The sequence below is a fragment of the Canis lupus genome, chromosome 25 (assembly GCF_048164855.1).
Source record: "Canis lupus baileyi chromosome 25, mCanLup2.hap1, whole genome shotgun sequence".
Lineage (NCBI taxonomy): Eukaryota > Metazoa > Chordata > Mammalia > Carnivora > Canidae > Canis > Canis lupus.
Window position 1 is genome coordinate 20,968,337 of NC_132862.1, and position 16,780 is coordinate 20,985,116.

The 16,780-nt window shown below is 39.9% G+C and overlaps 1 pseudogene; it reads left to right on the plus strand.

Moving 5' to 3' along the window:
• The first annotated feature begins 4,526 nt into the window (after positions 1-4,526).
• On the plus strand, positions 4,527-5,711 carry LOC140617094 (large ribosomal subunit protein uL24-like; annotated as a pseudogene).
• Positions 5,712-16,780: the final 11,069 nt, after the last annotated feature.

The following is a 16,780-nucleotide window of genomic DNA, read 5'->3' on the forward strand; positions in this document are numbered from 1 at the left end:
GTCAGTAATAGACATAAGCCCTAAGATCGGATCAGTGGGGATAAGCCCTATAGTCACTATTCTTATGGATCTGATGAACAAACTCATGACTAGGGTTTTCTATTGCCCTTACTTGTTTCTAGTAAATGAACTTTGAGCAGAAATAGTACCTTTAATGACAGAGAGCCTTTGTGCACAATGTGGGCGATAGGATCTCCTTCACCTCTTCTCTAAATGGATGTTATCAATGATATTTTCTCAGCTTTACATAAAGAGTTGGATGGGATAAAATCTTAGGTGCAGAGCAGAATTCATAACCATTCCTTTTGTTTTAATTGAAGTATGATTTTCATACAATAAAATTAACAGAGCTTAAGTATTCAATTCAATGAGTTTGGCAATACATTCATTCAACTACCACCCCAAACAAGAATTTAACATTTTCATCACCCCCAAAAAATTACCCTTATGCCTCTTTCTAGTCAATACCCAATATGACAGAATTTTTTTATGGCATAATTTATTGTAAAATCTCCCAAATGTTTTTAGGGATGTCTTCTACTTATCATTAGAACTCTCACAACTTTCATCTGTTGGAAGTAAACTATTGAGAGGTTTGTCTCAATATTCATAATGATTCTGTGAGGCAGGAACTATTACTGGTCCATTTTATAGGTGAGAAAACTGAAGCTTAATGAGATAAAGGAAGTTGTCCAAAGGTCCAACAGCTCTTAATCCTAGATCTGGGATTTGAACTAAGTGGTCTGATTCTAGAACCTGACTTTTACATCACTATCCTAAAGAGCAGATACATCCCGAGGTTTAACTAACAAGTACAGTTTTCCTGGGCCTGAATTTCGTACATCTGTCATTGTGACAAAAGGAGGAAAAGTAAACTGGTTGATTTAATAGCATCTTCCATTTCTTTTATGGTGCCTTATAAGCTCAGTTATTCTTTCATTAACTTATGCCTGCAAGATTTTTACCATTTGACCATTAAGAACCATGATGGAGATCACTGATGATGACAGGAGGGCAAACATTTTTGAGCACTGACTCTGTGTCAGGTGCTATGTAAACCACTACATCAAAATTTCCTGATTTGGGCAGCTGGGTGGCTCAGCGGTTTAGCGCCACCTTCAGCCCGGGGTGTGATCCTGGAGACTTGGGATCGAGTCCTGCATCGGGCTCCCTGCGTGGAGCCTGCTTCTCCCTCTGCCTGTGTCTCTGCCTCTCTCTCTGTGTCTCTCATGAATAAATAAATAAAATTAAAAAAAAAACAATTTTACAGACTAAAAATTTGAGGCTTAGTGAGTCTGAGTGACTTTTCCCAGTGCTGTATAGTTAGAACATGGCAGGGCTCATTTTGAATCTTGTCAGGCTGTCCTGCATGCCTGTATGTCATCCCCTGATGTAAACAGCCTCTTAATCCTCTAGGTAGGTCCTTAGTCCTATTAATAAAGAATGGTCTCAGTTCCTGCCTGAACTAGATTTCACCAGTATAAATATGTGAGCTCGAACTCTGCCAGCTGGCATGCTTTTAGATAAGATCCTGTTAGTCCCAAACATTTAACTCCACCTGGTCTTCAGAAACTTGGAAAACAGCTGGCCCTTGGCCAAATTATGAGGTATATGAAATTTGTCTTAGGTATCTGATCTTCCTCTGTTCTCTGCCCATACCCTCAAAGCATCCTGCCAAACAAAGACTCTTCTTTCAATTCCTGGAGCCCAAATCTTGCCAGAATTACTAAATCCCTTAGCTTCTACCCACTTTTGTGTTCAGATCTCTTTTTTTCAAAGATTTTTAAATTTTATTTTATGATAGACATAGAGAGAGAGAGAGGCAGAGACACAGGAGGAGGGAGAAGCAGGCTCCATGCCGGGAGCCCAATGTGGGACTCGATCCGGGGACTCCAGGATCGCCCTGGGCCAAAGGTAGGCACCAAACCACTGAGCCACCCAGGGATCCCCCATGTGTTCAGATCTTCTGATGCTCCTTGGGCTCCTTCCCTGTCTCTGCCTTTTGATTTTCCCATTGTACCTGAGCCAGTTTGGTTCTAGCTTTCCTACCCAAGCCCATGCTAAAGCCCTCTTGGAGGGAAGTTGGAGAAGGACCTCCCGAAATAGAAAAAAAAAAAAAAACAAAAACAAAAGCTCAATTTGAGCTTCTTAAAAAAAAAAAAACAAAAACAAAAGTCACCTGGGTTGAACCCAATCAAATAGAAATATAGTAAAGGACCCCCACCTGTTTTGGCAACGTCAGTGGTGTGTCTCCCAGGACTGATAGGAAAGTAAGACAAGGAAGCCTTTGTGGTAACAACACCTAATCATACAGCCTTGAATCTGTGCCCTGTGCTGTCCTAAGTACTTTATATGTGGTTATTTATTTAATCCTTACAACAGTCCTATGAGGTGTGTTGATCAAGGCTCCAGCAAGAAGGAGAAGGCACGCACGGATGGAATTCTAAAGAGAAATTAAAGAAAAGACTATTTGCAGATGTGCAGGGAGATTTGATGGAATAAATCAGGGATATTGAGGCACCCAGCAAACTAGCTGCTGTTGGAAGCTGTTCCTACTCACAGGTTGAAAGGGCAACCAAGGAAATGGTATAACTAGAGCCTGATGAAGAGCTATCCTAGCTCTAAGAGACCATCTGCAGTCATGAAGACATGTGGTCCAAGCCCTAAGCTGTGGAGGTGGGAGTAGCAGGTGATGAGAACAGCTTGGGGGTTGGTGAGGTGTTGGGAGAACAAATCCTTTAATACTTCTTTCCACTTTCCAATTTCCCTTTGACTGAAACAACTAGAAGCTTGCCATCAAGGGAGTCTCAGTGATACAGGCTTGAAGTGTCAGTCACTATGGGGTCAATATGAGGCAAAAGGATAGTGAATAACCAGTTTATGAAGAAACCGAGGCACAGAGGTCAAAGTAACATATCCAAAGTCACACAGTTGGAAATAGCAAAACCAAGATCTGAACTGAGGTTGTCACATCCGGTCTAGTGTTGAGGAGTTCTCCCACACTAGTGTCTTACAGTTCCTCCAAATGCCTTCTCCAGAGATTTTAGAATGTTCCTGCAGGAGGTATTTTGGAGCAGGTGCCCTAATCATATTAGGGACAGATTCTAGAATCAGGCATTTAGGACTCACTAGTGGGTGACACTGTTGGGTGAATCCGGGCCAAGTATGGAAACTCATATGGGCCTTAAAATTGTTCCCACTAGTGACAGAGAGGAGCTCCTATTTCAGATAAAAAAGTTCCATTCGTCATTTCAAGATGTCTCTGAACACAGTAGCCTCCTGGCAGAAATTACTTCTTGACAGATATAGGTAACACTGGTAGCTTTGGCCAATTTAGTGGGTTAATGATAATTAACATGGCCAAGTTTATGAAACAAAGAGATCATGAAATAGTAAGTTTGTCAGAAAACCACTAATAAGATGGTGAGCATTGTTTTTGCCTCAACGTAGGAGAAACTGAGACTTGTGGTTTCTATGTGAGGGGAGTCAGTACTCAATTTGAACTTCTGAAAAAAAAAAAAAACCCAAAAACAAAAAAACAAAACCAAAAACAGAAAGCCGCCCACCTGGGTTGAACCCAATCAAGGCAAACCAACTGATAGAAAATATAATCATTGTGTGGAGACATTTCCTGTGAGATGAGAAGAGGAGGTACAGAAAAACACTCTTTTGTGAAAAAGACAGAAAATTCAAGAGAAATGAAATGATTAGCCTATGTCTTTTTATAGTAAAGAAGGAAAGCTTTAGTGAGAGACTTTTATAGTTTGTTATTTTATTTCTAATTAAGTTTTTTGTTTTCTCCTTTGTAAAATTAGGAAGCGAGCTGGCACTTTTTATATAAACCAAGATTTCTATCAGGAAAAAGCATGAGGCTAGGAAAGAGAGAAGAGGCCCAAATGATGCGCAAGAGAGTAAGAAAAATACCAACATTTCTTATGTAATTTAGCAACAAAAATGTGTATCATGTGATAGGATACTAAGTCTTGGCATTATTGCTGTAATTTGAGAAAGGAAAGCAGTGTTACCAACCTAGCAGTCCTACGATAGAACCCTGTGAAAAGTAGATGAAATGTTCTGAGCATATGATCAACCAAATGTTATGCACCTAGAGAAGGCTCTTTTCTACTAGACATTTTCTGTCTCCCACTATTTGCTTCAAAAGTATTCTTTTAAAATTCAATCCTATTAAACTACTTGAAATTTGGATGTTGGTTTTAGGGAAGCAATCTTCATTATTTGTCATAAGGGTGGTATTTAATTGGCTTAACTGTTCTTTCCACAAGTTAGCAATTTCTAGGAGTTGGTTATTAACACTGTTTATTATACAGTAGGGCTTCACATTACAGCTGGTTTGTTTCAAGCCATAAATACTGGAGGCATATTATATATAAATAGCATGCATACATGAAAAACGCACTCCCTGTCTTCCTTCCCTCTGGACTCCAGATGTGTTAGGATGCTATGTGATATTGACCCTGTGCGGGTAGGGACCATAAAAGATTGTCAGAGAGGGCCCCATTTGAGCAATGATCGAGGAAAGGAGAGTCAAAAAGGTAAAGTCTAATGTACATGCATCCAATCCTCCCAAGGGCTGGGAGCTTATACTTGCATTTAAAAGTAAAAATTAGGGCAGCCTGGGTGGCTCAGCGGTTTAGCACCGCCTTCAGCCCAGAGCATGATCCTGGAGACCTGGGATGAAGTCCCATGTTGGGCTCCCTGCAAGGAGCCTGCTTCTCCCTCTGCCTGTGTCTCTTCTCTCCCTCCCTCCCTCTCTCTCTCTCTCTCTCTCTCTGTCTCTCATGAATAAATAAATAAAATCTTTAAAAATAAATAAAAGTAAAAATTAAAAGGGGTGCCTCAGTGACTCGGTTGAGCATCCAACTCTTTTTTTTTTTTTAAGATTTTATTTATTTTTTCATGAGAGACAGAGACACAGGCAGAGGGAGAAGCAGGCTCCATGCAGGGAGTCTGATACGGACTCGATCCCAGGTCTCCAGGATCACACCCTGGACTGAAGGCGGCACTAAACCACTGAGCCACCAGGGCTGCTCGAGCATCCAACTCTTGATTTCAGCTCAGGTCATGGTCTCAGGGTCATGGGATTCAGCCTATGTAGGGCTCCACACTCTGCAGGGAGTCTTCTTGAGATTCTTTACCTCCCTCTCCTTTTCCCTCTGCCCCTCCTCCTGCTTATACACCTGTGTGTGTGCTGTCTCTAAAATAAAAATAAATAAATCTTAAAAAACACTAAAAACTAAGGAAGTGCTAACAGCCAAAAAGAAGTTTAATCCCTTTGTGACTTCTGACCAGAGCAAGAACTATAAAAGGCAGTTCAGTACACTTTCCCACATTCACAGGAAGATTGTCTTCCCTCCTTTCCAAAACGCTGAGACAGAACTGCAATGTTCAATCCATGCCATCTGAAAGGATGATGAAGTACAGGTTGTGCAAGGACACTACAAAGGTCAGCAAATTGGCAAAGTAGTCCAGGTTTACAGGAAGAAATGCGTCATCTACACTGAATAAGGACAGGGAGAGAAGGCGGATGGCACAGCTGTCCATGTGGGCATTCACCCTTGCAAGGTGGTTATCACTAGACTGAAACCGGACAAAGGCTTGAAAAAGATCCTGAATGTAAAGCCAAATCTTGCCAGGTAGGAAAGGAAAAGGGCAAATAGAAGGAAGAAACAATTGAGAAGATGCAGGAATAAAGTAATCTTATATATCTTAAATAAAAATTATTAAAATGAAAAAAAGTAAGGGCAGCCCGGGTGGCTCAGCGGTTTAGTGCCACCTTCAGCCGAGGGTGTGGTCCTGGAGACCTTGGATCGAGTCCTGCGCTGGGCTCCTTGCATGTAGCCTACTTCTCCCTCTACCTGTGTCTCTGCCTCTCTCTCTCTCTCTGTGTATCTCATGAATAAATAAATAAAATCTTAAAAATAAAGAAAAAAGTAGGAAGTAGGAATGAAACAGGAATGCTATCATCTAATTTATAAGATAAAAGAAAAAATGGACTGATTTCCTTAAGAATCCTAGAAATTAGTGTTTATCATTTTTTAAAGATTTTATTTATTTATTCATAAGAGACACACAGAGAGAGAAGCAGAGACATAGGCAGAGGGAGAAGCAGTTTCCATGCAGGAGCCCGATGTGGGAGTCAGTCCCAGATCCTAAGATCAAGCCCTGAGCCAAAGGCAGACACTCAACGGCTGAGCCACCCAGATGTCTGTAGTGTTTACCTTTAAAACACTATTCAAACCAAGGACATTTGTTTGTAATTAATACATATAGGAGGGGTGCCTGGGTGGCTCAGTTGATCAAGTGTCTGACTTTTGATCTTAGCTCAGGTCTTGATCTCAGGGTCATGGGGTCAAGACCTGAATTGGGCTCTACTTTAAAAAAAAAAAATACATATAGGAAGTGTCCGTGTCTTCGTCTGTAACCAATTAAAAGTAAAGTATGATCAACACTGTTTTTTAATCAGATTTATATATGTAGTGATTTGGTGAAAAAGAAGGATTAAAAGTATGCTTTGTCTCTATTCTTTCATACTTTGGAAGGTAGGGAAAACAATGTTTGTGAGCTGTGACAATACATCAGGCAAAGTTATCCTTAATGGTGGAGGGTGTGGATGACAGCTAACCCACGGGCTGTCATTTTACAATAGCCATTTCCCTCTAGGACTTGTGTGCCTGCTAGTGAAACAGGGCTTCCACAAAGCACGTCCACTCTTTTCATTCACCAATTGTCTTTCGCTAGAATCTGGGACCCATCATTGAGAACCACATGTCCCCTGGGACCAACACATCCTCAACAGATAGCTGCCTTTCCACCCTGCAGTACACACTCCTTCCTATGCTCTCCTTGCTCTGCTTGCTTGAGTCCTCCCTGCCCAGGATAACTGGTATCTCTGTGGAGAAGACAACACCCAGTAGGAGGGATGAATGTGGCCAAATATAGGCAATTTAAAAATAAAGGCACTTTTAGATTAGATATAGACACTAATATTAGAAAATTAGTATTTTGTTTCTCAATTCAGTATTAATTTCTCTGAATATCATGATTTCAATAATGTAACTTCAATCAAGTTAGTATGATGAGCAACTGACATATTTAACAGAGAATAAAATGTTACAAGCAGTTTCAGGACTGTCTTGCTATTGAACCCTATCTGTCTAACGAAAATATTGTGATTACATTTGAAAGGCATTGTATTTTGCTTTATCTAGTCATCTCCTTATTGCTCTCTACTTTCCCTTTCACCTCCACAAACCTTTGAAAAAATATGGTTACTTTCATTGACTCTTTCATTTGGCAGAAGCTATGTACTGACTTGGTACATATACTGACTCATTTAATCCTCACAACAAACCTGAGATAACGTTTTTCCTCCCAGTTTATAGGTGACAAAAATGAGTCAGAGAGGCTCACTTTCTCAAGGGCACACAACTAGTAAGGAGAGAATAGGGATTAGCTCTCAGAGGGTCAAGTCCTACAGCCCAGGTCCTCAACCACTACCTGAAGTGTCTCTGTATATTGGTCATTGGTTTGTACTTCAACAATGGTTTGACTTGGAGACACCTGGGTGGCTCAGTGGTCGAGCGTCTGCCTTCGGCTCAGGTTGTGATCCCTGTGTCCTGAGATTGAGTCCCACATCAGGTTCCCTGCAGGGAGCCTGCTTCCCCCTCTCCCTGTGTCTCTGCCTTTCTCTCTCTCTGTGTGTCTGTCATGAGTAAATAAATAAAATCTTTTAAAAAAAGGAATGGTGTGATGTGTTCTCATCTTTGCTCTCATGCATGCTGATTTATAAATAGGATTGTTGGCCTAAGGGTTCATACCAGTGTCCTCTCCCCTTTCTTGCTCTATGCTCTGATTTCTGTCTATATCCTTTATGTTTTCTTTTTGGTAACATCATCTGATTCCACAGTGTTCTGAGCCCTCTAAGAGGGAAAGCCCAACCAGTTGGTGAGTGCACTGCTGACCATCTCCACTATCCAGATATTTGAATCCATAGGAAATCTCATGTGAACCAGACATACAGGGAAAAAGGAAAGACTGGGTCCTGGATTTAAGCATTCTCTACAGATATTGGAAAAGGGGCTAGCCCTCTAAGATACAAGACCCCTTTGGATTGTCTATGATGTATGGCTTTCAAAATTCTTGACCACAGCTTATCATAAGGGGTATATTTCTATTGTAGCACACAACACATATATTTACATACAGAGAACTAAAACAAAATGTCATAAAGCACTTTACTATGTGGGATGTGCTTTGAAAGTTTCTATTCTTTTTTATTTATTTTTTGAAAAGATGCCGGTCCAGATACAGTAAATTGATTTTGTAACCCACTAATAAGGTCATCACTGGCGGACTGAAACATACCACTATAAAAAGTATTTTTAACTCAACGTATGATGGATTTTCAAGAATAATAGATTTAGGCTAAAAATGATTAATTCCTTGATTATCTGCAAACAGTTTTGCAAATTACTTGTGTTCTCCTCTGTTTTATATCCTTGTTGGAGATCAAGAGGCCAGTAAGGGAACATCATGGGAGAGATATGTAGGTAAGACATATGGACACTGAGAAGATATTTGTACACACAAAAAAGATGATGATTCTTCCTGAATGCCAGCTAAGATTACTTCTGCAAAGTTACCATCCTTTAAAATATTAAGATTTGGTCAGATGCATATTGAGGGACAGCTGAAGAAATTTGAATATAATCTAGATCTTAGAAAATTATTGTTAATTTGAGTGTGGTGATGGCATTGCGGTCATATAGAAAAGAATCCTCTCTAAATGTTTATAGTGAAGTATTTATGGGCGGTATGTCATGATGTTAACATATATCTTAAAATAAACCTGAACTCCAAACAAAGACTGGGGATGGGCAGATAGAGAAGCTGCACCATACCTCAGCCTCAGTGACAGCAGATGCTACCATTGTCTTGTTGCCACTTGTCTGGTCCCCTCTGTAATTAAGACTCCAGTTGCCGAGAATGAGTCAGAAAGAGGAGGTGGGGAGAAACTGCCACAGACCTACTCCAGAGTTTGATGTTAAAAAACACTGACGTCATGGTTCTTGTTCTGGGATGGATGTGGCAAGCACACTACTTGTGTCTCCCAAGGCGTACAGCTATAAAACCTGAAAAACCTGCATGGAACAGCTACCTGAGGATTCTGAAAAATAAGTAAGAACAGGCAGACTGGGGCAGAAGATCAGAATTTGAAGTAACATGAAAATGACCATGAGTTTACCTATTTTTAAAAACTCTGAAAAAAACAAAACAACAAAAAACTCTGTATTGCCCAGCATGATTCAAGATTATCTGAAACCAAGAGGCAGACATCATTGTGGACAGAGAGAGAGCTCCCAAAGTTTCTAGTTCAGGCACAAGGAGAAGGAAAGAGGATAGACCAAGAGTTTCTAGATGTAAAATCAAAAGCACCATCTTTAAAAGAAAAACTTTGCCAATTATATTTTATTGAATGTGAAATGTTTACTCTGTGGAAGACATTACAAAGAGAATGAAAAGACAAAGTATAGACAGGGGAAAGTTTTGCACATCACATATTCAACAAATGCTTATATCCGGAATGTTAGAAAGGACTTTGAAAATTAATAATAAGGAAATAGTTTCCTTCCAAAAAAATGGACAAAAAACTTGAACAGACACTTCATCAAAGAGGTATATGAGTATAATTTTTAAAAGATGAGCAATGTGCAGATATTTTATCTTTTTTATTATTAAAAAAGTTTATTAAGTATTTAAATTCATCCCACTGAAGTCTATGAATGCATCATTGGGGGATCCCTGGGTGGCTCAGTGGTTTAGCGCCTGTCTTTGGCCCAGAGCGTGATCCTGGAGTCCTGGGATCGAGTCCCACGTCGGGTTCCCAGCATGGAGCCTGCTTCTCCCTCCTCCTGTATCTCTGCCTCTTTCTCTATATATATGTCTCTCATAAATAAATAAGTTTAAAAAAAAATGAATGCATCGCTGGTCCTGGGTAAAATTCCTGATTATATTAGTAAATTAGTGACTTAGGAGCACCTAGAAAAGAAAGCTGTGGTCATCAGAAACCAGCACAGATTCACAAAGAGCAAGTTCATTAGACTTCTTCTATGATAGAATTAGTGTCAGAAGTGTGAACCAGTTCAAGGCCTTTGTGAAAGCCACATGAATTCTTTCAGATACAACTGCAACATGTAGGTTGAATGAAATACAACAGTCATTGAAAAATGATGACTTCTAAAATGTGGAGGGAGGCACATCTTTCTTGTTTTTTTTCTTTTGATCTCTCTGAATGAATATTTTGATTGTTGATTTGATTAATGATAGAGAAAGAAATGCTTATGAAAACATCTGTAGATTCCATGAGGATAGAATTATGCACACTTGGATATCATGATCAGGTTTTCCTAAATTGTTGATAGTTGAAGGGATGAGATGAAGCCAGTGAAATAAAATTGATGTAGATAATTGTTAAAGTTTTTGTTTTTGTATCTATAAAATCAATTATATAAATGTGATATGGAGTTTTGCTATAGTATTTATGAAGAAGGCTTATATTAACTTAAGCTAAATATGAGTATTTTAGTTTCCTGTTTCTGCTATATAAAAATTGAGCCACAAGTTGAGTGGCTTAAAAGAATACGAATTCATTCTCTTCCAGTTATGGAGGTCAGCGGTCTAATATGATTCAGTAGGGCTGTGTTTCTTCTGTGGCGTTCCTTAGGAGAATATGCTTGCCTGTTCCAGCTCCTAGAGGCTGCCCACACTAGTTCTGTGGCCCTCCATCACTCTGACCACTGCTTCTGTTGTCATAGCTCCCTCTCTGACTCTGGCCCTCCTGCCTCCTTCTTGTAAGAACCTTTGAATTACATTGAACCACCCAGATAATCCAGAATAACTTCCCCTTTTCAAGATCCTTAACTTAATGGCATCTGCAAAGTTCTCTTTGCCTTGCAAGTTAACATATTCCAGGCTCCAGGGACGAGGACATGGATGTCTTTAAAGGATCATTATTCAGCATATGCCACAATGAGTCAATAGTGTGACGTTATCACCAAAAGATATCGGATCATTGGACCATTAATATTTTGAATTAACTATCATTTTGATAATATGTAATAACTATATTAATCATACATCAAACAATAAATATAACACTTCAAAGGAAAGGCTTATAGTTTCACTCTACTCTTCCTTATCAGGCACGATACTTGGGTAATTGTGTCTAGCTCTGAACACCACACTTGAAAATATAATCAAACAGGGCACAAAGAAATATTCTGAAAGAACATAAGAGGAAATAGAATTAAGAATAAGAAATGTCTACTAGAGGAAAGAGGTCAGGAGAGCGCATGATCACTATCTTCCCTCTTTGAGGGGACAGCATATGGAATAAGCATTAGAGTCATGAAAACCTATAAAAAGGCAAACTCACAAAAGAGCTGGACACATCACGGAAATGAGTTCAGTTCAATGGAAGGAAGAGCTGTCCAACCTGCAGTGGGTGTCCTACAGAGCTATGGAGTTCTCTTTCACAGGAGATTTACGTGCATAAACTATGATTTTTTTAAAATTTTGATTTAAATTCAATATAAGTAACATACACTGTATTATTAGTTTCAGAGCAGAATTTAGTGATTCATCAGTTGCATATAACACCCAGTGCTCATTACTTCAAGTGTTCTACTTAATGCTCATCACCCAATTTCCCCCTTCCCCCTCACCTCCCCTCCAGCAACCCTCAGTTTGTTTCCTAGAGTTGAGAGTATCTTATGGCTTGCCTTCCTTATGACTTATATAAAAGCAGTGTGAACATATGGAGAGTCCTGAGCCAGATGAATTTCAATGCCCCTCCCACATTTCAAGTTCCTGTGATTCCAATGACGAAATCTCTGTCCCTTCTTGAGGAAAGGAAAGAGAAATAGCTGGAGCAGGAGAGCCAGTGAGCAGATAAGGGCTTTGTAAGGGTCTGAATGGGCTGTTTTCATGACTGACAGATTTATGATGGAATAATTTCCTCTGTTTGTCCTGTAATGAGTGTTTGTACCTTGGGTTTGCAGCTAACTCCTTGCCCTCTGAACATTTCCAGCTGGATTTCAAAGAGAGGAAATGGTTTTGCTTAAGTGACAATTAACAGAATTCCTGTTGATTAATTTTTTTCCTTATTGTTTTCAGCACAGCTAATAGGTAGCTATTTGTTTCAAAGTAAAAAACCTAAAGAGTCTTATAATTTTAAGATAAAAGTTTACATTTAGTTTATTTACACAGCATATGATTTCCTTAATGCCCAAACTTTCCATGGATCCTTTTATTCTGAACACAGAAATATGAAATAAGAACCCAGCAGCATCCTAGCATCTCATAGCAAGTGGGACTTCCTGTCAATCTAGTCATTTTCCATTCTACAAATAAGAATTTTCTTAATTAGTTCCTCTCTTACCCTCTTACTCTCTTTAACTGTTTCACTTATTTCCCTCTCCCTTTTAGCTTTCTCCCTTTCTCTCACTTTTCCTTCTCCTTCATTCCAGTTTGTTAAGAAAAAAAAGCAATCAGATGGTGCTCCCTCATTTTCCCAAGAGTAATCCCATGACACTCCTATTTCTCTGCCCATCACTTTCCTCTTTCCTTCTGTTTTAATGAAAGAAGTGTTCCTCCTCCTCCTCCTCCTCCTGTTTTTTTTTTTTTTGGAAAAGCACTTTTCATAAAGATAAAAGGAGAGCTAAGTTCTATGTTTATGAAGAATTAGGGGATGTCATGGTGGAAAGGAACAGGCCACAAATGAGCAATAAATGTGAGCTAGGCTTATTTTTGCCCCATAAAAAGATAAAAATAAAGTGATATCAGAATTCCTACAGGGACACCTAAAATTTGGTTGTTTTCAGCTTGAGACAATGAGTCCACAAGTATTTATCGCCCTTTTACCTCGTATACAGGAAACAGTTTTATGTTTAGAGGCAGATGTATAGGAACTCAGGTGTAGTGATCACAGCTCTTGAGTCTGCCTTCATTATAGGCATGAGTTTATTACCTATTCCTGAGTCTTCCTAGAGTTCTTTTCATTTTTTTTTTATCAGATATTCACATATTTGTATGTAAAACTTTTCTCCTGAGATGAAGTTTTGGATGTGCTATGGGCTGGATAAGCAATTAGTGGGTATTACAGAAAAATAGAACTTTGCCAGGAAATTGATTGTTACAAAATAATTGGCCTAAGAAAGTTGGTATCATTTCACCACACTCTGACATATCTTCCCACAGAATAATTTGGTTCATTTCTCTGAGAGATTGTCATGACCTTGAACATTAAGAGGTAATGTCTTTTACAATAATTTTTCTCTTCCTTCCCACCTTCATTCAATTCATCACCAAGTCATTTGACTCAACCTTTAAGATAATTTTAAATGAGTCCACTTATTTTCATCTTTATCACCACCACTAGAGTTCACACCAATATTACTTTTTACCTGGACTTAACTTTCTCATTAGGGCCCCTATATCATGTCTTGTTCCCCTTGAGCCCTTTCTTCAACCCAGCAGCCTGAGCAATTTTGTGCCAAATGCTGCTGATCAGACTGAAAGTTCCCTATTAGACAATCAAGTTCAGGTGTCCATGCAGATGGATGTAGACTTTGGAGTTCAAGTTGGAGTGGAAAACTTTAGTAAAGGTAGACTGATAAGAGAAGAGATCCAGTGTCTGAGCCCTGGGGTCCTCCTTTGTTTAGGTGTTGGGGAAAAGGGAAGGAACTAGTAAAGTCTGAAAAGGAGTCAATGAAATACAAGGTAAACCAGGAGAGTATGGCATCCCAGAAGCCAAGTGAAAAAAAAAGTATCAAACAGAAGGGAGTGATTAACAATGTACAGTGCTGCTGACAGGGCAAGTTAAGAGGAAAACAGGACCACTGATTTAGCATCATGGAGGTCACAGGTGACTTTGACAAGAGTAGCTTCAGTGGATTAATGGGGCAGAGTCAAAGGGTAAACAGGATAATAGGAGGAGAAAAATTTGAGGCAGCAAATCTGCACAAGTCTGTTCTGAAGATTTTCTGTAAGGGGGTGAGTTCATAACGAGAGGACAGAAGGCACAGGAAATAACATAGAGGAGTTGGCAGGTTCTTTCGCAAGCTCTGCTTAACTTGCTTCTGTTCTTTCAGTGAAATAAGAGGTGAGGCTATCAGCAGGCTGAAAGTAAGGATTGAGCAGGAGCTGTTGGTATTTGAAGAGGGAGCAGAAGGTTTGAAGTAGTCATCTAGAAGACTGGAGGAATGAACGGATTAAGAGAATATATTATGACTGCCACATTCCCTTGAGGTCTAATAGTTAAGTATTTAGAATGAGACTGGTCAGTGTGGTTTTACATTTTTCTCTAGTCCAATAAGTCAGCAGTGCAGGGAGAGACCAAGCTGAGCATTGGCTTTGACTAGGGTTGGAGTTCACTAAGTGAATAACACAAAAAGAGAAGATGAAGAGAGATGAGAATCCTGCATGGATGTGATTATAATGATCCATTCTAATCCAACTGAGTAAGATAGGAAAATAGGACATGTGAGAGGCAGGTTGCCATGGAATTGTGGTGATCAGTGTGATTATGGGGATTTAAAGCTGTAAGAGTGAGGGTAGTTAGAAAGATAGGAAGTAGATGGCAGTAAGTGACTGAGCTGATTGAGAATGACATTGTGGATTGTAATTATTGGTAATGGATCGATGGCATGCTCATAGAGTGAGCAGCTGAAGCAGAGAGGAGGACTTGCAATGAATTACGTTAGAGGCCCGGACATGAGAAAGACATTTACATAGATATTGAAAGTATTATGAATTATGTCCAGAGAAGTGTTGGCAAGAGTAATAGTGAACCCAGAGGTAAATCTGCAAGGAATGACTCAGGGGTCTGGTGATGACTGCAAGAAGGATGATTAATGCATATTTATAGTCTGATGATATAGGATATTCCAACCTGGGAGCCATGGAACAGTAAAACTAAAACCATAATGATGAAATGTAATAGATCTCATAAAAGAGGTACAAAGTTCTGTGACAGAGGTTCTCTAGCAAGTGTTCTGATAATTCTTAAGTGATTTGTTAAAATATAGATTACTGCCTCCCCTCCCCAAGTTCCTGCTACAGTAGGTCTGGGATGGAGCCCAACAACTTGCATTTCTTTCCTTTCCTTTTTTTTTTTTTTTTTTTTTTTGAGAAAGAGAGAGAGTGCTTGTGTGCATGCAAGTGGGGCTGGGGGTGGGCAGTAAAGGGCAGAGGGAGAGCGAGAATCTTATGCAAGTTCCATGCTCAATGTGAAACTACTCTCCAGGCTCAGTCTCACGACACTGAGATCATGACCTGAGCCCAAATCAAGAGTTGGACACTTAGCTGGCATCCCATCAGTTAACAGTTCTAACAAGTTCTGAGGTGGCACTGATTCTGATGGTCTAGGGTCCACGTTTCAAGAACTGATCTGCTATGAAAATTCAGAAGAGATATGAATTGCTTCTGGCTGCAGAGATCAAGGAAGGTGGATGGAGAGTGTTCTTTATTTCTCTGCAAGTGATTAGAAACAGCAATTTGACATCAATTACCATATATTGACTAATAAGAGAAGTCATATTTTTGGGAGTCCTATATTTACTAACCTCTCCAAGTCAGAGATGCAGAGGAAATGTGGTTGCATTATTTCTCTAAAACTTCATTGTATCAAATTAACACACTGTACTCCTTAAACTTATGCAATGTCAAATATCTCAAAAAAGCTAAAAAGAAAAATAAAGCTTAATTGTCTAAAGCAGATCTGATCTTCATCAAGGCTCCACCTGCTGGATGATTAAGAAAAAGCTGACTCCTGTCCATTTCCATTTAAAGTTCGATCCATTACATAAATTTAAACAATCTCTTTAGGTAGATGTTGAATGTTTGGTTTTTTAGATTTCACCTGGCAGGATTTGGTTTTGTGACCTTGTGGCTTTGAGGTGGGGATGGCTTCCTTGTTTGGTATTCTGGTTTCTCTGCTCTCTGTGGTAATGTCTCTTGTCTGCCAGGTTGCTGCTTGCTCTGCTGGCATTCTTGGCTGAGGTCTGCACTGATGACTCGTGGTCTGGTCACATAGCTGCTCCAGTCGGAGCAAAGTGGTTCTCCTTGACTGACTTGGCATTATCTTGCTCAATATGGTTCTATCCAAGTTCCTGCCCTGTTCTCTATCTGGCCACTAGCCTACTGGATCATGGATCATCTCACCCTTCACCAGAGCGGAGAGTGATTTATACAGTGGCCCTGTGGCAGCCGGACTAGGTCTCCGTTCACATGCCTTTACATTCTTACCCTTAGATTCAGCACTTTGGGGTTCCATCTACACCACACGGAGTAGAAACAAACTTTGGGGACTTGGTCTCAAACTTCCTTCTCTGTCCACTTACACGGGGTCACTATTTTTTTCTCTGCTATGACATCCTGCCCCTTCCATTAGTGTGGTGACTGCTTGAGAGAGACAGCCTCCTTTTGCAACCCTAACTGGAAGCAGGGCAAGATCCCTTGTCTTTCCTCAGTGCTTCCCTCAAACTAGCCAGTGAGCCTTCCTCCCTCCTCCTGTTTCTAAAGTGAGATTCAGAATATCTCACCTCCATCACCTTCTTCCTTGTCCATTCTTTACTTGTATTTCATGCATTCTGAGATGTACTTTCCTCCTCCCTCCATCATAATCCCTCTTACAGTCTCTCCTTCCTCCCCTTCTATTCCTTTTGCTTTTCTTTCTTTCTCTTTCTGTAAGTTTTTAGCT